This window comes from Choloepus didactylus, chromosome 8, assembly GCF_015220235.1.
Source record: "Choloepus didactylus isolate mChoDid1 chromosome 8, mChoDid1.pri, whole genome shotgun sequence".
Classification (NCBI taxonomy): Eukaryota; Metazoa; Chordata; class Mammalia; order Pilosa; family Megalonychidae; genus Choloepus; species Choloepus didactylus.
This window is the reverse complement of record NC_051314.1, coordinates 13,481,438-13,506,541: the sequence shown is the minus strand read 5'-3', so window position 1 is coordinate 13,506,541 and position 25,104 is coordinate 13,481,438. Positions and strand designations below refer to the sequence as shown.

The window sequence follows — 25,104 nt, the reverse complement described above, 5'->3', positions numbered from 1 at the left end:
TATTCATTTGAGGAATGTAGATTTTGAAGTGTTATGGGATATCAAATGAAGCTATCCAATAGGGAGTTGGATATATCAGGAATGTTGTCATGATCAGAGGTAGATATTTGTAGCTTATTTTTAGAGCATTGATAGCAGGATCACCATTAGGATGGCTTAAGAGGAGAGGAGACTGATTTAGGAAATGTCTTCTTTTGGGGCTCTGGAGAAAGAACGGGAGTCAGTAAATAAGTGCTTAAATAGAAAAGAAAAACCAATCTGGTCAGAGTTCTCAAATTTAGAGGAGAACAGTTTCAGGAATGAGGGTAAGTCAGCAGAGTCAAATGCTGCAAGTTGTTTTAAGAGGATTCGAAAGGAAAGAGGAGTCCGAATGAAGGCTAGAAAATCACTGGAGACCTTAGAAAGAGCAGTCTAGGTGGTGAGAGAAGAAGCTGGGTGGAAACAGCTTAAGGAGTAAGTTGATTGATGAGGCATGAGTCCAGAATCTGCACTGCTTTTGAAAATTATGGCAGTAAGGCAAAGGAAAAAGAGAGGGAAAAGTACGTGGCTTGAGTGGGTTCGGTGATAGTTGCTTTGTTGTGGTTTGTTTTAATTAAAGACATGAGTTATCTGAGTATGTATTGGACATGAAGCCAGTAGAGGGGAAAAGATTGAAGATGCACAAAGGAAGATGCTATAACAGTAAAGGAAATGGATTGAAAGGTGCTTGAGGAGTTAACCTTGGATAGCAGGAGGGCCACTTCTTCCTCTGACGTGTAGGTAGAATGAATGATGAAAAGACAAGTTTTTAAATGAAGAAGGAAGTTGAAGGAGCTTAAGCCTAATGACCCCACCTTCATTAAGGCTGGAGACTAGGTCATGAGCTGGGAGTGCGTGGCAGCAGAGTGCAGTTAAGGGTCTGAAGAAATGTGGGAATGGCTTGAAATTAGCACCGAAGGAAAGATGAGTCAAGACAGTTAGAGATGAGTGATGGTTGCTGAGCAACAGTGAAGATAGATAGCATGTGACTTGTTTCCTGACTTTTTCCAGAGTGAATATGGGCAGAGAAAGCAGTGACAGGAACTTACGGGACAAGACAAGGCAAGAAGTTCAATTGTTAGTTCAGGGTTAGTCCAAAATGGTCATGTAGTTTACGGATATGATTGTTTAAATCAGCAGTATTAAGTATGAAATATAAAGAACTACAAAAAAATTTTAGATTCTTTTGTGGAAGGCAGGTCTACCAAAATAAAACAAAACACAGAAATGTGTGGTAAGCCCAACCTTTAGGTTTTATACCAGCGAGAGGATAACCTCCTGGGACATCCCTCCTGGGGTTTCTGCTGGTTAGGATACTGGTCTGTGTGCAATCCAGTTTGCCTGTTGCTATGTTTTTATTTTCCAAGTTTCTGATTACGTTTCATAAGAGGATGTAGGAGACTTAGTTTCTCATCTGTCTGGACCACCTACTCCCCATATGACTTTAGGAAGTCCTTTAACCTCTTTGGGCCTCAGTTTCTTTGCTTAAAAAAAATTGAGAAGGAGGTGAACTCTGAGGATCCTTCTATCATTCGTGATTCTCTGCTCTAACTGCCTTTGCCCTGCGCACCAGTACTGAAGAAGCTGATCTCTAACTAAATATGCAGAGTCATTGGAGAGATTTACTTGCTCTTGTAATATGGGAATTCTCTTCTAATATATCAGTTTAATTTTGAGTTTTCATAAAAACGGATATGTTTAATACAGCTGTTTTGTTTTGTGTTTTATGTATTTTTTGCTTTTTGAAAATTAATTTGTTTTTAATTTTAAAACATACATAACATAAAAATCATTTTAACTGTTTTAAGGGGACAATTCTTGGCCATTAAGTACATTGACAATACTGTGTAACTTTCACTATCTCTTTCCAGACTATTTTAATCATCCTAAACCAAAACTCAAACTCATTTATCAATAACTCCTCATTTCCCTTCCTGCCACCCCTGGTAACCACTATTCTGCTTTTTATCTCTATGAATTTGTTTATTCTAAGTATTTCATATACAAGAACTTGTACAATATTTGTCCTTTGTGTCTGGCTTATTTCATTCCACATGGTGTCTTCAAAGTTCATCCATGTTGTAACATATGCCAGCACTTCACTTCTCTTTATGGCTGAATACTATTCTATTGTATGGATATACCACATTTTGTTTATCCATTCATCAGTTGTTGGATACCTGCTTCCACCTTTTGGCTATTGAGTATGATGTTGCAGTGAACATTTCATGTACAAATATCTGTCCAAGTCCCTGCTTTCACTTCTTTGGGGCATATACTTAGGAGTGGAATTGCCTGATCATATGGTAATTGTCTGTTTAATTTTCTGAGGAACCACCAAACTGTTTTCCACAGTGGCTGTACCGTCTTATATTCCCACTAACAATGTACAAGGGTTACTATTTCTCTGCTGTATTATATTTTAACCCTGGCTGCCTCACACTAGGCTTCATATCCCAATCCAAGATATTTTGTTCACTCACATGCATAATCAATCTTGTGATCTTTCCTGGAAATCGTGCTGCAGAATTGACTAGTTGCACTAGTCAACTAGTCAGTGTGGTATAGTGGAATTGCTGAGTCAGTCCTGACTCTATCTGATACAGGCAAGATTCTTCATCCCTGAGCCCTAGTTTTCTGAGATGTAAAATGATGCATGTGAGAGTGCTTAGCAGGATGGTTATTGCTCAGTAAATTTAGTTCTTATTTTTTCTTTATTTAGTTTCTTCTTTTTTCTTTATTTAGTTCTTAAATTTTATTCTTACCTTACTTCTAATACCTTCATCTACTCACTGCCACAAAGTAAAATAGGATTGGATTAGCATATTTTAGGGTTATTATGTAGGTATTTTCATATCTACCAATGAAAATTACTTGTAATGATATAAATGATATGGCCAAATAAATGATTCAAAGAATACAATAGTTTGTTGACCTCTATGGTTTAATTATATGAAGAAAAGGGACTTTAACTGTGTTTATGATCTCCTTTTAAGTGCCCTAAGCTCCTGTGTTGATATAAAACTATATAAATTCCTCAGTGACCTTTTTTGCCAGTCAGCTCTCAAGTAGCTTTATTTTCCTCAAAAACTCTCTCCTGCTTCTTTTTAAGAACTACCCAAATGTTGAGTTGGAGTTAGCTAACCATTTTGTTTCACTTTTGCTCCCAAAGGGGTTATTGTCCCCCCTTGGTGATGGGAATGACTGAAAGTTCATGCAGTTAACTTGCTTTTGCTTTCCTTATCACCATCCAGGTACTGCCAGACTGTAAATATTAAAGAAGTGATCCTGGGAGGGACTTAGGTAAGCAACCATATTGCCACTTGGATGATTAATTATTTTACACAAAGACCTAGAGTTGAATAAGCATGATTCAGAATTCTGCATAGGAGAGCTTGATTTCACTGGGGAAAGAAAGAATCATACCTTGGCTTGATGATTTCTAAGGTGAGGTTCCTGTTTCACTGGTCTGTGTTTCCACAGTCTGTGTTCTACCTTGCACAGTCACACCTAAATCTTGCCTGAGGAACACCGTATCTCTAGTCACAAAGAAAATATTGACTCAGGGAAGGGAAAGCAATCCCAGCTGTAAATCTGCGGGACTAGGAGCGGAACCCCAGGTAGAATATGATTATTGGAGAGTTGTTTTATTCCTCTGCTGATGCCAGTTTGGGGGAGGTAGTCGAGAAATTTGGACGATATAATGGTTCTTCACCATCTTGGAAGATAAGGGTGCTGTGAATATTGAGCATACGTTCAACAAAAGCATCCAGGGCTTCTGGAATGGGGAGCCAGTTCTAAATGTTTAGTGCTATTAGCTGTCTTATCACAGGGTTTGGTGGGGGCCCAAATTTTTACTTTCTTTACATGCTTGGGAGAAAGCATGGTGTGCTCTAAGATTTGAAAAAAGTATGCTATGGCTGGAACAGTGTGTTGAGGAGCAAGTGAGAGGGAAGGTGTTGAGAGATGAGGCTGGAATGGTTAGCAGGAGCTACTAGATCATGCAGGATCTTATAAGCCATGTTAATAAGTTTGGACTTTTTCCTAAAGGAAAGAAGAGAGTTTTAAAGAGGGCAAGGAAAAGACCAATTACGTTTTTAAAGGACGTCTGGGACTGCGGTGTAGAGAATAGACTGTAGAGAGAGGGGAGGGGGCAAGACTGGAGGCAGAGATCCCAGCTGATGGGCTTACAATATTGTGTTGGTGAGAAACAATGGCAGCCCCGTCTGAAAAGTAGCAACAGGTTGAAGAGAAAAAGGACGTTTTAAAAAACGTTTAGGAAAGGCCTAATAGTTGAGGGGATGGAAATTTGGATGATATAGTGGGTCTTCACCATCTTGGATGTCTTTGGCACTAAGGAAGATACAGAGTGCTGTGAATAATAATAACAAACATACTTTCAACAAAAACATCTGGGGTAACAGCACTGCTATTGTTCTCTACAAGCTGCTCCTGCCTGCAGGGCAAGTTCTAGGAGGGTGAGCCAGAGGTGAGTTTCCTGGTTCAGGCTTTCAGGCTGCCACCCAATTGATTGGCACCGACCTACAGGCACCAAAGTATGAACATAGGGATTACTCTCCTCCTTCTGGAACAGGGCCAGGAACCCTCAAGGGGAACACAGGCTGCTCCACCTGTGCTGGGGAGGGGTTGGGGGAGAGAACCACAAGGATACCACAAGCTTCTCCTGCCATTTTTTTTAAAGCTGTGTGTTCTTGATTCGACCCTCAACCAGTTACTGTAACCCTTTAACTATTTTCCAGAGTTCTCAAGAAGATGGCTCTGCCAATTTTTGCTAGTTGCTCAAAGATTCTGTGGAAGAAGGGCACCTTGGGGTAGATGACCAGAAGTCTCTACACTGCTTTAAGTTGCCTTTTTCTTGATTTAGTGCTTTCCCTGCTTCTGCAAGCCTTTAATTGTTTTCTGGAGCTTTGAGAAAGATATTTCTGCCACTTCTTGCTGGTTGTTCAAAGCTTCTGTTGGGGTGGGGGGTGGAGGAAGGAGCCCTGAAGCTTCTCACTCCACCATCTTAATCAGGGCTCAAAATAATCCACTGTATTCTTTTTTGTTCTGTGACTCTCTAAAGGTCTTTAATTTTTTTTTTCATGTTTCATTTTATTTATTTGTTTGAATAAATAATGAATTAACATGGTTCAAAATTCAAAAGTACAGAGGGATGTTCAATAAAGACTCCCTGCTATGCAGTTCCCCTCCCATGTAGCATTCTATATTTCATGTGAACATTTTTCCCCTTTTTTTGCACAAATGTTCACACATTCTTCTCACCATTTTGCCCCTTGTGATCTCACCATTTTGCCCCTTGTGATCAATGGATATTTAGGTTTTCTAAGATTTTGCTATCAGTGCTGTAGGGAATTACCTGGTATATGGGTCATTTTGCTGATGTGTAGGATAAATTTCCAGAAATGGGAATTGCTGGGTCAAAGGATCTCTCAAGGTTTTAATCCAGCTCTGCTTTTTAGAGTTCCTGGCAAGGAATGGCAGCTATTATAAAGAGAAGTATGTTATAGACAGGTTATTTGGGAATACAGGAAGAGGGGCACCTGACACAAACCAGAGGCAGAGGGGAGTGTCAAAGAAGGCTTCTTAGAGGAGGTAATATGTGAGAGCTGATCTCTGAAGAATGAGAAGTCAGGTAAAGTGGAAGGCTTAAGCCGAGGAAGCATGTTGTACTGGGGATCTTCTTGGCGTTTGGTACCCCCACATCCCCATCCCCCATTCATCAAACGGACACCTGCCACATGTCAGGCTAGATACTGGATAGAGCAGATAGACATGCACACAAATAAATAACAGTATAGCAAGAAGTAAGAAACAGGACCATGAACAGTGATTAATTCTACCAGAGAAGGGAGGTTGGAGGCATGAGCATAGAAAGGGAAAGCTTATTAGAAGAAGTCACATCTGACCAGGAATTGGAAAGAAGAATGGGCAAAGGTGGATTCAGGTCAGTGATGCCCTGGATCTGGCATCAGCGTCACCTGGGAACTGGTGAGAGCCTGATTCTCAGGCCCCACTCAGACCTCCTGAGTCAGAAATTCAGGGGAAGGGCCTCAGCTGTCTGGGCTCTAACAGGTCCTCCAGGTGATTCTGATACACACCGTAGTTTGAGAATCTCTGATAGACCTTTTCTTTGATTTTCCATCAAACCACACTCAAGGCTCTTATGAGCAGAGCAGGCTTTACTGAAGATACTGGATGGTAAAGGGATTTTACCTTGCAGTAACCCAACTTAAATTGGGTTATGATGTCCTTTTCATAAGAGGCCCTTGGCCACTGCCCTTCAAGTCCTGTCCCTCTCCCCTCCATGCACTGCAGAAATGTCTCATAGGCCATTCTGCTGTACAGGATGTAGCTCCTTACCTTGTCCTTGGATTTCTCTTCTTCTCCCTTCTAAAGTCCAGGCCACCTCTATTTTCTTCTCTCCACTACCTCCAAATTTCTATTGCTAGGCAATTGATATATCTCTTATTTCTTCTAATCTGTGACTTCAAAATTTACCTTCCACTTACAAGGAACTTATCAACATATTTTAACAAACAATTATAATACCCTCTCTTGGTAGCATTCTGGAGCCAACTATTTAAAAAATAATTTTTCAGTGTACTATTAATTATAATAGATATTACAAAATTTTAAGGTGACTTTAGGTGTCATTAGGTTAGGTTACTTTCCTTACTTTAAATAAGCAACATATTAAACTCTAATACTGATAATTTGTTGTTAACCTAATCTCATACTTGGATAGTGCTTTATATTTACAAAATTTACACTATAAATTACATACTTGGATAGTGCTTTATATTTACAAAATTTACACTATAAATTACAAAAAGCAGAATTTTTATACAAAGCCATTCCTAAACAAGACAGATATGTTAATGTCATTTTAAAAAATCTTCAGAGGATGAGTTTCTCACAGCATTGCTTTTATTGCAGAATTGTTATAAAGTATTTAAATGTCCGTTAATAGATGAGTAGATTATAGAATACATGATTATAAAGACTGCTTAGTTACTGGGGAAAATGCTGATAATTTTATGTTCAGTAGATAAAAAATATAAAAATTTTATAATGTAAGAACTGCGTATCTATGTAGAGATATACTAAAAGAGAGCATAGAAGAGAGGAAAATGGGATTTGTTGGGGTGGCATACTTGTGGCACACTTTTCTTTTGACCCATTAACGTTGTAATGTTAGTATAATCACCAAAATCAGAAGCATCCAGAACTTTCCTTCCCATGATATACCTGATGACTGTTTATCATCCAGAGATTTTTCTCCTGACTTTTATCTTAAATTTATCCTGCTACCACTTAAGTTTATGCTTGCATCTTATTGTGTTCTCAGAGGGTGTTTGCACAAAGTGCCAGAAGTGCCAGGAAGACACATTTGTGAGCCTCGGGTTTTGATGGTCAGTGTCCGGCGTGACCCCAGTCCAGGGTAGGGCTGGGAACCAAGGGCTTGGATTGTGAATTAAAAGTCAGAGACCGGGAGGCACTTACATAACAGAGGACTCGGAAATAGCATTCCCTCTCCCCAACTTAGGGCCTGCAGTGGTTTGAAACTGGGTATACCCCAGAAAAGCATGTTTTTAAACCTAATCCATTCCTGTGGGTGTAAACCCCTTGTAAGTAGGCTCTTTTGATGAAACTACTTCAGTTAAGGTGTGACCCACCGCATTCACATTGTGTCTTAATCCAATTACTGGAATCCTTCGTAAGAGAATGAAATTCAGACAAAGAAAGCCATGGAAGCAAGAAGCTGAAGTAAGCGAAGCCTGGGAGAGAAGGGAGAGACCAGTAGACACCGCCATGTGCCTGGCCACGTGGCAGAGGAGTGGAGGACCAGCAGCCAGTCTGCAGGAAGAAAGCATCGCCTTGGTGATGCCTTGATTTGGACACTTTCCTCAGCCTAAAAACCGTAAGCTTGTAAGCTAATAAATGTCCATTGTTAAAGCCAACACATTTCATGGTATCTGCTTTGAGCAGCCTAGGAAACTAAAACAGGGCCTATTTTGTAAATTGCTATACTTTTCTGGTCTCCTTGTTTATAAGCATCTCTTACCCTTTAAACCGCTTTTAGTGGCTTTTGCTTTTAGAAAATATTTCACTTCAATATAATAAAGCTACTGCAACCCCCTGTGAAGTGAGACAGCTGGGGATTGTGTTTAGCCTTAAAAAAAACGTGGTTTGGAAACCTGAGTTTCAGAGTGTTGTCAGTTATTTTCCAGTGAATACTTAGACTATTGGAGGGGGAAATATGTTACAGTAACTTGAAAAATTACAGACTTTACCATTTAACAGTTTAGGAAGTTCCCAATTTCACAAATTGTGAAGATGTCAAATTCATGCTAAGTTGTTATAGATAAGCTATTTCTAATAGTTTGCAAGTTTAAAAATTTTTTTTACTTTCCTTGGTTTTGTGCAAACATTACATCCCTGTGGAGACAGATTTGAGGTGATAAGTAGTAGCTCTGTCAAAGGAAAATGGAAGGCAAGATTTAGAAAAGCTAGATGGGTATGTATATCCTCAGAAATTCATTTGTGGACCTCAGGAAAAACTCAAAGAGAAAACTTACTTATTCCTTAATGTTCTGCTCTACTTACCCTGTAATTTTTTTTTTTGCTAATAATTTCCAACATATTTTTATTGTTAATGTTTCTAATAACATCAAATACATCTTCTGCAGCATGAGGAGCACATTTAGTTCAAAACCAGTCAAGATGGAAAAAATTTTGAAATACGTAGTAGAGCCACAGTGGGGAAGTAGCCCCCAGGTTAGCAATTTCCTTGTGGGCTTCCTCCATATTCAACCAGGAAAAGAGGTTCATTTGCCAGAATAGAAGTTCAGTTCAGGTTTCTTGGAATAATGTTTAACAACCAGGTCAGATACACAAACCTGTCCTGTGTTAACCTCTGAGTAATATTATCTGGGGTCTGGAGTAGAAGGTGATGATAAGGTCTCTTCTCATCCATGGTTTTTTGTTTTTGTTTTTGTTTTCAATTTTTTTTCCAGCAGTTTTATTGAGATATATTCATATATCATACAGAGTATACAATCAGTGGTTCACAGATCATCTCATAGTTGTGCATTCCTCACCACAATCAATTTTAGAACATTTTCAGTGCTCAAAAAAAACAAACAGAAAACCAACACATCCCATTCCCCTTATCCCCACCTGTTATTGACCCTTAGCATTGGTGTGGTAATTTGTTATTTTTGGTGAAAGAGTATTAAAATATTACTGTTAGCTGTAGTCCATAGTTTGCAGTAGGTGCATTTTTTTCCCACATACCACTTATTATACTCACCATAATGTCCTCAAGGTTCTTCCATGTTGTTGCATGCTTCAGGACTTCATTCCTTCTTGCTGCTGAATGATATTCCATCGTATGTGTATACCGTGTTTTCTTTATCCATTTATCAGTTGACAGCCCCTTGGGTTGCTTCCATCTTTTGGCAATTGTGAATAATGCTGCTATGAACATCAGTGTCCAAATGTCTGTTTGCGTCCCTACTTTCAGTTCTTCTAAGTATATGCCTAGTAATGGGATTACTGGATCATATGGCAGTTATATACTTAGCTTCTTCAGGAACCACCAAACTGCCTTCCACAGCAGCTACAACCATTTTACATTCCCACCAGCAATGGATGAGTGTTCCTATTTCTCCACATCTTCTCCAGTACTTGTAGTTTTCTGGGTTTTTTGTTTCTTTGTTTGATTTTGTTTGTTGGTTTGTTTTTTGATAATGGCCATTCTAGTTGGTGTGGTATGATATCTCACTGTGGTTTTGATTTGCGTTTCCCTGATAGCTAGTGATGTTGAGCATCTTCTCATGTACTTTTTAGCCATTTGTATTTCCTCTTTGGAAAAATACCTATTCAAGTCTTTTGCCCTTTTTAAATTTGGTTTGTAATTATTTTTTAACTTTATTTATCAAAAAATTAAAAAACAATAAAAAACATTTAAAACAAAACAAAACAAAGGAATAAGAAAAACAAATAACTACATTTCTTCCAACATGTTCTTACCATACTCCAATAAAATTAACAAACCATAACAAAACAAAGGAATAAGGAAAACAAATAAATACATTGCTTCCATGTTCCTACCATACCCCAAGAAAATTAACAAACCATAACAAAACAAAGGAATAAGAAAAACAAATAACCTAAAATAACTACATTGCTCCCAACATGTTCCTACCATACCCCCCAAAAATTAACAAACTATAGACATTCCTGAGCTTTCCCATAACATTACGATTACCCTCCATAACTTATCTGTTCTTATTAGATTATCATTCCCCCTTCACTAGTTGCTGTCTATCGCTAGGTCCCCTACATTCTACAATATAAAACATTTATTTTACATTTTTCACAGAGTTCACATTAGTGGTAACATACAATATCTCTCATTTTGCACCTGACTTACTTCACTCAGCATTATGTCTTCAGGGTTCCATGTTGTCATATGTTTCACGACCTCATTCCTTCTTACTGCCACGTAGTATTCCATCATGTGTATATACCACATTTTGTTTATCCACTCATCTGCTGAAGGGCATTTGGATTGTTTCCATTTCTGGCAATTGTGAATAATGCCACTATGAACATTGATGTGCAAAGATCTGTTTGTGTCACCGCTTTCAGATCTTCCGGGTATATACCAAGAAGTGAAATTGTTGGACCAAAGGGTAGCTCTATATCTAATTTTCTAAGGAACTGCCAGACTGTCTTCCAGAGTGGTTGTACCATTATACAGTCCCACCAGCAATGAATAAGAGTTCCAATTTCTCCACATCTTCTCCAGCATTTATAGTTTCCTGTTTGTTTAATGGAAGCCATTCTAATTAGTGTGAAATGATATCTCATTGTGGTCTTAATTTGCATCTCCCTAATAGCTAGTGAAGATGAACATTTTTTCATGTTTTTTTTTCCCCATTTCTATTGAAATGTCTTTTCATATCCTTTGGCTATTTTATAATTGGGATGTTTATACTATTGTCATTGAGTTGTAGAATTTCTTTATATATGCAAGATATCAGTCTTTTATCAGGCACGTGGTTTCCAAATATTTTTTCCCATTGAGTTGGCTCCTCTTCATCTTTTTGTCAAATTCCTTTCAGATGCAGAAGCTTTTAATTTTGAAGCATTCCCATTTATCTATTTTTTCTTGCTTGTGCTTTGGGTGTAAGGTCTAAGAAGCGACCTCATAATATACAAGGTCTTGAAGATGTTTCCCTACATTATCTTCTAGTTTTATGGTACTGTCTCTTATAATGAGGTCTTTTATCCACTTTCAGTTAACTTTTGTGCAGGTAGCAAGGTAGGAATTCTGTTTCATTCTTTTGTATATGGATATCCAGTTCTCCCAGCACCATTTGTTGAAGAGAATGTTAAGTCCCAGTTCAGTGGGTTTGGGGGTCTTATCAAAGATCAGTTAACCATAGATCTCTAGGTCTCTTTCCAAATTCTCAAATCAATTCCATTGATCAGTATGTCTATCTTTTTGACAATACCATGCTGTTTTGACTACTGTGGCTTTATAGTAAGCTTCAAAGTCAGGAAGTGTAAGTCCTCCTGCTTCATTTTACTTTCTTAGAATGTTTTTAGCAATTTGAGGCATCTTTACCTTCCGAATAAATTTGATAGCTAGCTTTTCCAAGTCTGAAAAGTAGGTTGTTGGAATTTTAATTGGAATTGCATTGAATCTTTAGCTGAGTTTGGGTAGAATTGGCATCTAAATGACATTTAGCCTTCCTATCCATGAACATGGAATATTTTCCCATCTTTTTAGTCCCTTCTAATTCTTTTAGTAAAGTTATCATCTGCAAACAGTGACAGTTTTACTTCTTCCTTTCCAATTTGGATCCCTTTTATTTCTTTTTCTTGCCGGATTACTCTGGCTAGCACTTCTAGCACAATGTTGAATAACAGTGGGACAACGGGCATCCTTGTCTCATTCCTGATCTTAGAGGGAAGGCTGTCAGTCTCTCGCCATTGAGTACTACGCTGGCTGTGGGTTTTTCATATGTGCCCTTTATCATACTGAGGATGTTTCCTTCAATTCCTACCTTTTGAAGTGTTTTTACCAAAAAAGGATGCTGGATTTTGTTGAACGCTTTTTCAGCATCTATTGAGCTGATCATTTGATTTTTCCCTTTTGATTTGTTAATGAGTTGTATTACATTGATTGATTTTCTTTTGTTGAACCATCATTGCATGCCTGGAATGAACCCCACTTGGTCATGGTATATGATTTTTCTAACGTGTCTTTGGATTTGATTTGCAAGTATTTTGTTGAGAATTTTTGAAGTCTATATTCATGAGGGAGATTGGCCTGTAGTTTTCCTTTCTTGTAGCATCATTACCTGGTTTTGGTATTAGAGTGATGTTAGCTTCATAAAATGAATTAGGCAGTGTTCCATTTTCTTCAATTTTTTGAAAGAGTTTCAGTAACACTGGTGTCAGTTCTTTTTGGAAAGTTCGGTAGAATTTCTGTGTGACACCATCTAGCCCTGGGCATTTATTTGTGGAAAGCTTTTTGATGACTGATTGGATCTCTTTGCTTGTGGTTGGTTTGTTGAGGTCTTCTGTTTCTTCTCTGGACAGTCTAGTTTGCTCATGTGTTTCCAGGAAATTGTCCATTTCCTCTACATTATCCAGTTTGTTGGCATACAGTTGTTCATAGCATCCTCTTATGAATTTTTAAATTTTTTCAGAATCCCAAGTAATGTCCCCTCTCTCATTTATTATTTTGTTTATAGGAGTCTTCTCTCTTTTTGATTTTGTCAGTCTAGCTAGGGGATCTTGTTGATCTTATCAAAGAACCAACTTCTGGTGTTATTTATTCTCTATTGTTTTTTTTGTTGTTCTCTATTCATTTATCTCTGCTTTAATCCTTGTTATTTCTTTTCTTCTACTTGGTTTAGGATTAGTTTGCTGTTCGTTTTCTAGCTTCTTCAGTTGTTCCTTTAGTTCTTTGGTTTTAGCTCTTTCTTCCTTTTTAATGTATGCATTTAGAGGTGTAAATTTCCCCCTCAAAGCCGCCTTTGCTAAATCCCATAAGTTTTGATATGTTGTGCTCTTGTTTTCATTCATCTCTAGATATTTAGCAATTTCTCTTGCTAGTTCTTCTTTAACCCACTGATTGTTTAGGAGTGTGTTGTTTAACCTCCAGATATTTGTGAATATTCTGAATCTTTAATGGTTATTGACTTCTAGTTGTATTCCATTGGGATCAGAGAATGTGCTTTGAATAATTTCAATCTTTTAAATTTATTGAGGCTTGTTTTATGTCCCAGCATATGATCTATTCTGGAGAAAGTTCTGTGGACACTAGAGAAGAATGTGTATCCTAGTGATGTGGGATGTAATGCTCTATATGTCTGTTAAGGTGAATTCATTTATCACATTGTTTAGGTTTTCAATTTCGTTATTAGTCCTCTGTCTGGGTAATCTATCTATAGGAGAGAGTGATGTATTGATGTCTCCCACAATTATTGTGGAAACATCTATTGCTTCCTTCAGTTTTGCCAATGTTTGTCTCATGTGCTTTGGGGCACCTTGATTGGGTGCAAAGACATTTATGATTGTTATTTCTTCTTGTTGAATTGCCCCTTTTATTAGTATATAGTGTCCTTCTTTGTCTCTTATGACATCCTTGCATTTAAAGTCTATTTTATCTGAGATAATATTATTACTCCTACTTTCTTTTGGCTGTAGCTTGCGTGGAATATTTTTTTCCATCCTTTCACTTACAATTTCTCTGTGTCTCTGGGTCTAAGGTGAGTCTCTTGTAAGCAACATATTGATGGTTCATATTTTTTCATACATTCTGCCAGTCTTTTAATTGGGGAGTTTAATCCATTCACATTCAATGTTATTACTGTGAAGGCAGTTCTTAAATCAGCCATCATATCCTTTGGTTTTTAATATGTTTTTCCCCTCTCTTTATTTCCTTTAACGTATCCTTACTAAAACTCTTTATTTCTGTGCCTTTCTCCAGACCTCTCTCTTCCTTTTTTCCTTAGCTGGTAGGGCTCCCTTTAGTATTTCTTGTAGGGCAGGGCTCTTGTTAGCAAATTCTCACAGCATGTCTTTGCCTGTGAAGATTTTAAGTTCTCCCGTAAATTTGAAGGAGAGCTTTGCTGGATAAAGAATTCTTGGTTGGCAATTTTTCTTTTTCAGAATTTTAAATATGTCATACCACTGCCTTCTTGCCTCCATGGTGGCCGCTGAGTAGTCACTACTTAGTCTTATGTTGTTTCCCTTGTATGTGATGAATTGCTGCTCTCTTGCTGCTTTCAGAACTTGCTCCTCTTCAGCATTTGACAATCTGATAGCATATGTCTTGACGTGGGTTTATTTGGATTTATTCTGTTTGGAGTTCGTTGTGCATCTAGGATTTGTGTATTTATGTCATTTAGAAGGGTTAGGAAGTTTTCCCCAACAATGTCTTTGAATACTCTTCCTAGACCTTTGCCCTTCTCTTCCCTTTCTGGAGCCCTAATGATTCCTATATTTGTGAGCTTCATGTTGTCCATCATATCCCTGAGATCCATTTCAAATTTTTCTGTTTTTTTCACCGTTCGTTCTTTTGTGCTTTCACTTTTCAATACACTTTCTTCAAGTTCACTTATTCATTCCTCTGCTTCCTCTAATCTGGTGTTATGTGTATCAAGAGTCTTTTTAATTTGATCAACAGTTTCTTTTATTTCCGTAAGAGCCTCTATTTTTTTATTTACTCTTGCAAATTCTTCTTTATGCTCTTCTAGGTTCTTCTTGATATCCTTTATATCCTGAGCTCTGGTACTGGTGTTTGTAATTACTTCTTTGATGAATTTCTCTAAGTTCTGTGTCTCCTCTGGTTTTTTAATTTGTGTGTTTGGGTTATCCATATCATCTGGTTTCTTCATATGCTTTATAATTTTCTGTTGTTTTTTGGCCTCTTGGCATTTGCTTATCTTGATAGGGTTCTTTTAGGATATGCAGGCTTATTTAAATAATTATCTATAATTTGACAGAGCTACAGCTTGGTGGAGTGCACTTTCCCTGACCTACCGGGAGATGGCACTCCTGAGCCATTTTTTACCCTCAACCCAGTTCTCCCCAACTTCGTTTATGCAGTGAGTGGGGGGCCAAACCATGTGGATGTCCAATTAGAGCACCAATTTTCCATGTGTAGTGGGGACCACCAGCCCTGTGGGTTGGGGGTGTGCCCTGTGCAGTTTGGCAGGGAAGAGAGCTTTAAGACCTAGTACCCCCAGCCATTCCCGGAGCTGCGGCTGGAATACAATGGGGCTGCAGCACGGGTCTAGCCCTTCAGCTCAGACTCCCCTCAGTCCCTCTCTGCTGTGGGCCCACAAGTCCCTGACCTTGGTGTAGGACTCCTGGCACTTCCAAGCAGCACCCCTGCCTCTAGGCTGTGCACCCCATGGGCTTCTGCAGAGTGGGAGTGTGTGCCGTCGGAAGCCAGCTGAATCCCGAATTCACTTAAGGAAGCTCTCCGCTGCAGCACTGCGAAATGGTGTTTCCCAGCCTGCTGCAAAGATGGCTGCATGGGTCGTGGAAACTACGCATTTGCACAATCCTCCACCTGCTGCAGCAGCTCATCCCTGGCTCAGGGGCTTTTAGCTGTGGGTGTTCAAAGGGCTATCACTCATGCCAGATATTGAGGCAGGTGCCTGGGGCATGGAAAGCACTCCCCACTGTGATCAACTGCAGCTCCTGCTGCCAGCTCCCTGCCGCTTTCTGGGTCTTACTCTAACCCGCCTCCAAGCACAGTCTCTGTTTCTCCCCACCGCGGGGTGATTCTGACTGCCGTTTCCCCAGCAGCTCTCCAGATCAAACACTCACATGACTCCTAACACAGTCTCTCGGTTTCTCCAAGTGCTCAGTCACTATAGATATATAAGTCCCTGCCCAGCCCGTGGAACCCTGGAACTGCTATTCTGGAGCACTTTCTGTCCTTTATCTAGTGTTTTTCACAGAGGAGAATTTTGCTTTGTCTCTCCTAATCTGCCATCTTGGATCCGCCCCACCCTCCCACCCCCAGCTTTCACTCTTAAACCCTCTGTTGTTCATTCTTCACATAGCACCAATATGATTTCTTCAAAAGCCTGAGTCAGATCATGTCATTCTCCAGCTCACAGCTCTTCAGTGACTTCTCATCAGAATAAAAATAAAATCCTACGTAATCTAGATCCTACGTAATCTAGTTCCTGCCTCCCTCTCCACTGTTATCTGCTACTTTCCCCTCCTCAGGCTGCCTCAGCCACACTTGCCTTTTAGTTTCTCCAGTAGAACCAACACTTGTGCTGTTTCCTCTTACTGGACTGCTCTTCTAGATCCTTGAGATCTTTGCAGAGCCAGCTCCTTCTCATCAGTGTGGTATTCAGTGAATTGTCTTCTCCTCAGAGAGACCTTCTGCCATCTCTCAAAAATAGCCCCTCTGCCACCACCTACCACACTGTAACCTGTCATTCTGTTTTACTTTCTTCATACCACATTATTACTTTCTGAAATTCTTATTAACTTCTTTACTTATTTATTGTTTTCTGTCACTGAACATAATAGCTGCTATTTATTGAGCACTTTCTGTATGCCAGGTATTGTGATTTACAATTGACAATTTTGTGAAAAATTTACATTTTCTTACTTCATTCTCATAAGTAGTTGTACCAGTTTGTATATATTAGATCCCTCAGAAAAAGCCATGTTCTTTGATTCAGTCTTGTGGGGGCAGACATATTAGTGGGGATTAAGTTGGAACGTTTGGATTAGGTTGTTTCCATGGAGATGCGCCCCACCCAACTGTGGGTGATAACTCTGATTGGATAATTTTCATGGAGGTGTGGTCCTACCCATTCAGTATGGGCCTTGATTAGTTTACTAAAGCACTATATAAGCTCAGACAGGAGGAGCAAGCCTGCTGCAGCCAAGAGGGACACTTTGCAGAATGCACAGGAGCTGAGAGAGGAACTGCAGTTTACAGAGACATTTGGAGATGGCGCTTGAAAGCAGACTTTTGCTCCGGAGAAGCTAAGAGAGGACAAACACCCCAAGAGCAACTGAGAGTGACATTTTGGAGAGAAGCTGAAGCCTCGAGAGGAACATCTTGGGAGAAAGCCATTTTGAAACCAGAACTTGGAGATGACGCCAGCCACGTGCCTTCCCAGCTAACAGGGGTTTTCTGGACAACATTGGCCATCCTCCAGTGAAGGTACCAGGTTGTTGATGTGTTACCTTGGACACTTAATGGCCTTAAGACTGTAACTGTGTAACCAAATAAACCCCCTTTTATGAAAGCCAATCCATTTCTGGTGTTTTGCATTCTGGCAGCATTAGCAAACTAGAACAGTAGTAGATAGTGTTATTGTCTCCATTTTGTAGATCAGTGACTGCAGGTTCATGAGAATGAGGACTTAGTCTATTTTGTTTTACTACTATATCCCTAGCACATGGAACAGCATGGTGAGCAGTGTGGTTGCTCAAAAAATATTTGTTGGTTGAATAAATGAGTGAAAGACTCCCAACTTAATACCTCTAGCCCTGACTTTTCTCCCAAAGACATGGACTTGTATATCCAGTTACCTACTTTGCATCTCCACTTGGATTTCTAATAGACATTTTAAATTATCCCACAACTCTTAATTTCCCTCTTCCCCAAGCCTGTGTCCCCCATATTAGTAAATGGCATCATCAGAAATCCAGATGTTCAGACCAGAACTCATGACCTTCCTTTTTTTTTTTTAAATTCAATTTTATGAGACTGGTCACATACCGTACAATCATCCAAAGATCCAAAGTGCATATTCATTTGCCCATGGTACCACCATACAGCTCTGTATCCATCACCACAATTAATTTTTTTTTCAATGTTTAGGACATTTTCATTACTCCAGAAAAGAAATAAAGACAAAAAAGAAAACTCAAATCCTCCCGTACCCTGAACCACCCCCCTTCCATTATTGACCCATAGTATTGGTATAGTACATTTGTTACTGTTTCAGGAAGAATGTTAAATTACTACTAACTGTAGTACATAGGTTGCAATAGTTATATTTTTCCCTATACACCCCTCTATTATTAACTTCTAGTTATAGTGTCATACATTTGTTCTCATTCATGAAAGAGATCTCTAATTTTTGTACAGTTAAGCATGGACATTGTCCACCACAAGATTCCCTGTTTTATACATTCCTATCTTTTAACCTCCAACTTTCTTCTGGTGGCATATGTGTCTCTAAGCTTCCGCTTTCCAGCACATTCATGCACCATTCAGCATTGTTAGTTATTCTCACAGTAACGTGCTACTGTCACCTCTGTCTATTTCCAAACACTGAAGTTCAACCTAGTTGAACATGCTGCTCATAATAAGTAACCGTTCCCCATTCTTTAGCCTTGTTCTGTATCCTGGTAGCTTATTTCATGTCTATGAGTTTATATATTATAATTAGTTCATATCAATGAGACCCTGCAATATTTGTCCTCATGTATCTGACTTATTTCACTCAATATAGTTGCCCTCAAGTTTTCTACATCAACCCATTTTTTAAGACAGTTTTGTTTACCCACCATACATTCCGTCCTGAGTAAACAATCGATGGTTCCCTGTATAATCACATATTTATACATTCAGCACCATCACCACTATCTATATAAGGACATCTCCATTTCTTCCACAAAGAAGGAGGAAGAGTCAAAGAAGGTAGAGAAACAAAAGAAAAAGAAAGAAAAAAGACAGCTAAAAAACAACAAAAGGAAAGAGAATTAAACTAAAGTACAATAAAAGAGTCAGATAACATCACCAATGCCAAGAGTTCCATACCCCTCCCTAATGCCCCCCTCTTATAGGCATTTGGCTTTGGAATATTGCCTTTATTACATTCAAGGAAGCATAATACAATGTTTCTGTTAACTATAGTCTCTAGGTTGCATTGATTGTATTTTTCCCCCAATACCACCCCATTTTTAACACCTTGCAAGGTTGACAATTCATTTGTTCTCTCTCATATAAAAACATATTTGTACATTTTATCACAATTGTTTGAGCACTCTAGGTTTCACTGAGTTATAAAGTCCCAGTCTTTATCTTTCCTCCTGGTGTCCCACATGCTCCTAACCTTCCTCTTTCAACCAAACTCATAGTCACCTTTGTTCAGTGTACTTACATTGTTGTGCTACCATCACCCAAAATTGTGTTCCAAGCCTCTCACTCCTGTCTTTTCTTATCTGTCTCTAGTGCTCCCTTTAGTATTTCCTACAGAGCAGGTATCTTGTCCACAAGCTCTGTCATTGTCTGTCAGAGAATATTTTAAACTCTCCCTCATATTTGAAGGACAGTTTTGCCAGATATAGGATTCTTGGTTGGCGGTTTTTCTCTTTCAGTATCTTAAATATATCACACCACTTCCTTTTTGCCTCCATGGTTTCTACTCAGAAATCCTCACATAGTCTTATCAAGCTTCCCTTGTATGTGATGGATCGCTTTTCTCTTGCTGTTTTAAGGATTCCGTCTTTGTCTTTGATGCTTGATAATCTGATTATTAAGTGTCTTGGCATAGGCCCATACAGATCTATTCTGTTTGGGGTACGCTGCGCTTCTTGGATCTGTAATGTTATGTCTTTCATAAGAGGTGGGAAATTTGCATTGATTATTTCCTCTCTTATTGCTTCTGCCCCTTTTCCCTTCTCTTCTCCTTCTGGGACACCCATGACATGTACATTCATATGCTTCATTTTGTCATTAATTCTTTGAGATGTTGCTCATATTTTCCCATTATTTTCTCTGTTCTTTTGTGTGTAGGATTTCAGGTGTCTTGTTCTCCAGTTCCTGAGTGTTTTCTTCTGCCTCTTGAAACCTGCTGTTGTATGTCTCCATTGTGTCTCTCATCTCTTGTGTTGTGCTTTTCATTTCCATAGATTTTGCCAGTTGTTTTTTCAAGCTTTCAGTTTCTATCTCATGTTCACCCAGTATTTTCTTTATATCCTTCATCTCTTTTGCCATGTCTTCCCTGAACTCGTTGATGTGGTTTTTGCATTGATGTAGCGTATTTCTTTGAAAATCTTTGTTTCAATAAAGTGAAACAATATTTCAACTGTATCTTAATTAAGGTGTAAGTTTTTTCCTTAGACTGGGCCATAGCTTCATGTTTCCTAGTGTATTTTGTAGTTTTCTGTTGTCTAGGCATCTGGTTTCCTTGGTTACCCCAATCAGATTTAACCAGACCAGAATGGGTTCAGGTCTCAGAATGAGGTTATATTCAGTTTCACATTTCCCTGAGGGTGTATCGTAAAAGATTTACAGACTTTCCTGTGAGGCCTCTAGCCACTGTGATTTTCCTAACCTGCCCGGCAGGTGGCACTTCTCAGCCTGTCACTCTCCACTGGTGTAAAGAGGTGTGGCCCCTTTAGTTCTCAGTGTAAATTGTTTCTGTTTTGACTATTTTCCCCCAGACCCTGGGGTCTGAGATCTGAAGGGAAGGCGGGCAGTAGCACTGAGCCCCTTCTTAGGGAAGATACACCCCCTAGGGAGTTATCTTCTGCATTTGCATAGCTCCTTTGTCTTTCTGACTCTGTTAACTCCACCCCTGTCAGGGTCAGAGCGCTGCAAACTGAAAGTGGCTGAGGCTCTCTGCACTGAGCCACTTGGGATAAGAGAGAGAAAAGGGAAAGAAAGCCCCCTTTCAGAGCCAGTCCATGGCCCCCCAGTTTCTCCCATGGGTCAGAGAGAGCACCTGGTCTCCTTTTCCTGGGGCACAGACTTTTTCTGGTGCTTAAGGTCAGTTGTCTCTAAAAGCCTCTATATTTTTCCTTCTTTTAAATTAAACTTTTTTTCTTTCTGTCAGCCCCACCTCCTCTCCACTGGAGTGACCTCAGGGTACTTTGCTGCTTGTTAGGGGTTTGTCTATGTTTGTAGCTTGTATTCAGCAGTTCACATTTGTTAATTGAAACCCTGGTTGTAGCTGGGCTGAGCTATATTCACTTGCTCCAGGACTGCTGCTGTCTCCTACAGCAGCTCAGTCTGCCATGGGGGAGGGGCCTCCCAGCTCATTTCTGCAGTTTTTTCTTACAGATTTTATGCTGCGATCTCAGCCATTCCACCCAGTTGAGGTTGGTTTACGATGTGTGGATGGTCACTGTTGTCCCCATCAATTGTTCCAGACTATCTACTAGTTGTTCCTGGTTGTTTATTAGTTGCTCCAGCGGTCTAACTGAATTCCACACCTGTCTATGCCACCATCTTGCCCCGCCTCATGGCCTTGCTTTTGATTCCTTCCTTCTCTCATTCCCCACATCTAACCTACCAGCAAGTCCTGTTGGTTCTACTGATTTTACTGAACATTTATTTCTTTTCATCTCCAGTGTCACCACTTTAGTCTCAGCCCCCATTATCTCTTTCTTTGACCTTACCCTTTCTTCTAAACTTGTCTCCCTGCCTCCACTCTGTCTCTTTACAGCTGTTTGCCATACAGCAGCCAAAGTGTTTAGAACTCTTTTGTGGATTCCCCTTGTCCTAAAAATAAAATCTGAATCCTTCATTGAGATCTGTAGTCCCTTGGTGATCTGGGTGTCTCTACTTCTCCAGTTTCATCTCTTGCCATTGTCCCCCTTGTTCATTATGTTTCAGTTACATTGGGCTCCTTTCTGTTCCTCTAAGGTCTTTTGCACATCAGAGCCTTTGTACTTGCCTTTCCTTCTTTCTGCCCATGACTCTCTATCCCTCCATCTTTTCAGGGCTGGCTCCTTCTTATCCTTCAGGTTTCATCTGAAGTGGCAGCTCAGAGAGTCCTAGATTCAGTAGCACATCACTCTTTTTGATTTGTTAGGGTATTTAGCCAGACTCTAGAATCCTCATTGATTTATCCATTTATTTATTTGTCTTCAGTTTGGTTTCCCCCTCCAGCTTGTATATCATTGTTGCCTTAGCATATAATATGTGTTAGAGACATCTGGGAAATGAATGAATGACATAAACGTATTTCATGGTGTACACACTGAATTACATTTTCACTTAATGTTGGATTATAAATAGTGTCCATGTTTCTTTAGTACCCATTAGAAATTTTTTCGCACTCTTCTGTCTAGCTTCTTTCACTCAGCATAATATTTTTTATTTTGTGTTAAGATATAATTTACATACTGTAAAAGTTACCCCTTTTAGTGCAGTTCTGCAAGTTCTGACAAATGCATGCAGCCATGTAATCACTAACACAATCAAGGTGAGAAGTCATCCGAAAAAATTACCCTATGCCCCTGTGCAGTTAACTCCTCCTGCCACTCTCATCCTATGGAAACCACTGGTTTGTGTTCCCTTCCTATGGTTTTGCCTTTTCAAGAATGTCATATAAATGGAGTTATATGGTATGTAACCTTTGGGTCTGTCTTCTTTCCCTTAGCCTAATGCATTTGAGATTCATTCATGTTGTTGGGTATATCAGTAGTTCATTTTTTGCTGTGTGGTATTCCATTTTATGGCATTTGGATTGTTTTCAGGTTTGGGTAGTTGTGGGTAAAGCTGCTGTCAACACCCACCTCCAGGGTTTTGTGTAAATATAAGTTTTTATTTTACTTGGATACCTAGGATTGGGGTTGCTGGGTTGTATGGGAAGTATACATTTAACTTTATAAGAAACTGCTAAACTGTATTTCAAAGTTGTTGTATCGTTTCACATTCCCACAGCAGTGTGTGTGAGAGCTCTGGCTGCTCTCAGTACTCATCAGCTCTTGGTATTTTCAGTTTTTAATTTTTTTTAGCTATTTTAATAGGTGTATGGTAGCATCTTATTATGGTTTTAATTTGTGTTTTCTTTGTGACTAATGATGTTGAGTATCTATCCATGTGTTTGTCTATCATCTGTGTATCTTCTTTGCTAAAGTGTCTGTTCAAATCTTCTGCCTATTTTTAAAAAATTGGGTTGTATGTTTTCTGATTTCTATGTTTTGAGAATTCTTTATATATTCTGAATAAGTGTCTGTTATCAGAAATGTGATTTGAAAATATTTTCTACCATCTGTGCCTTTTCTCTGATGAAGTCCAATTCATCACTTTTTTCTTCTAGAGATCATGCTTTTAGTGTAATATCTAAGAAATCTGTGATCTAATCAAGATCACAAAGATATTGCCCTATGTTTTTTTCTAGAAGTTTTATTTATTTAGGTCTATGATCCGTTTTGAGTTAATTATTGTTTATGGTGTGGGTATGGATTAAGGTTAATTTTTTTTTTTTTTTTTGCAAATGGCAATCCATTTTTTTCCAGAACCATTTATTGAAAAGACTCTCCTTTCTCCATTGAATTGCATTTGTACCTTTGTTGAAAATTAATTGACTATATCTGTGGGTCTATTTCTAAATTACCCATTACTTTCTATTGAACTATATGTCTGTCCTTTTGCCAGTGCCACTACTGTATTGTAGCTTTATACTAACTATTGAAATCAGGTAGTGTGACTGCTCCAACTTTGTGCTTTTTCAAAATTGTTTTGACTATTCCGGTTCCTTTGCCTATCATTTAAATTTTAGAATATTCTTGTGATTTTCTACAAAGAATCCTACTGGGATTTTGATTGGGTTTACATTAAACCTAGGGATCTGTTTGGGGAGAACCAGCGTCTTAATGATACCGATTCTGCTGGTCCACGAACATGGTGTCTCTCTATTTTGGTCTTTAATTTCTTCATCAGTGTTTTATAGTTTTCAGCATATAGCTATTATATATATTTTGTTAAATTTATACCAACATATTTCATACTTTTTGGCAGTGTTATAAGTAATAGTGTTTTTTTAATTTTTAATTTCCAGTTCTTTATTAAGCCAGTATATAGAAATCCAAATAATTTTTGTATAATGACCTTGTATCCCGAAAACTTGCTGAAAACAAATATTGGTTCTGGTAGCTTTTTTGTGTATTCTTTAGGTTTTCTACTTAGACAATTTTGTCATCTACAGATAGTTTTATTTCTTCCTTTTCAGTTTAAATGCCTTTTATTTCTTTCTTTTGCCTGTTTGCGCTGTCTAGGACCTACAGTACGATGTTAAACGGGAGTCATGAGAGCAGACATCCTTGGCTTGTTCCATTCAGTCTTTCATCATCAAGTCTGGTGGTAACTAAGTTTTTTGGTACATGCCATTTATTAGGTGAAGAAGTTTCCTTTTATTTCTAAATAAACATTATCATTAATGGATGTTGAATTTTGTCAAACACTTTTTCTACATCTATTGAAATAATCATATGGTTTTTCTTCTTCAGTCTGCTGATAGGCTGAATTACATTAATTGATTTTTTTTTTTTTTTTTTTTTTTTTAATTGCTGAGAAATTTAATAGCAGTCTTCTAAAAGGTTTTTGGCTAAGGAAGAAATCAAAATTACATTAGATGTTATCTAGACATGAGTTACATTATGAATTACATATCAAAAATTAGGATATAACCAAAGCAATTTCTGGTTAAAGTGTTAAAATCATAATTAAAATCATTTTTTATTTCTAGAGAAACAAAAAAGAAATGAAAGTGAATTAAGCATTAATTTTTTTTTTAATTCAGTTTTATTGAAATATATTCACAAACCATATAGTCATCCATGGTATACAATCAGCTGTTCACAGTATGATCATACAGTTATGCGTTCATCACCACAATCTATTTCTGAACATTTTCCTTACATCAGAAAGAATCAGAATAAGAATAAAAAATAAAAGTGAAAAGAGAATACCCAAACCATCCCCCCATCCCACCCTATTTGTCATTTAGTTTTTACTCCCATTTTTCTACTGATTTTTTTTCAATTTTTTAACTTTGTTTATCAAAAAATTAAAAACAAACAGGGAAACATCAACCAAAAAAACCCCACAACATTTCAAACAAAGCAATGGATTAAGGAAAACAAATAACCTAAAATAACTACTTTGCTTCCAATATGTTCCTACCATACCCCAAGAAAATTAATAAACCCTGTCCAAACAGAGGAGTAAGAAAAACAAATAATCTAAAATAGCTACATTGCTTCCAACATGTTCCTACCATACCCCAAGAAAATTAACAACCCCTAAGAAAA

At 38.4% G+C, this 25,104-nt stretch overlaps 1 protein-coding gene across 9 annotated transcripts in view; it reads left to right on the top strand.

The window, feature by feature from the left end:
• SGSM3 (small G protein signaling modulator 3) overlaps nt 1-25,104 on the top strand; it is a 57,800-nt gene that overhangs the window by 5,390 nt on the left and 27,306 nt on the right. For 6 of the 9 annotated variants that reach the window (XM_037846678.1, XM_037846686.1, XM_037846679.1 and 3 more), the window contains exon 2: nt 3,273-3,321. The exons of 2 other annotated variants lie outside the window; for them this stretch is intronic. The gene's annotated coding sequence lies outside the window, so the exon portion shown is untranslated. Of the gene's footprint in view, nt 1-3,272; nt 3,322-24,069; nt 24,155-25,104 lie in introns of all 9 variants that reach the window. One more of the 9 variants, XM_037846684.1, reaches the window with a different exon arrangement.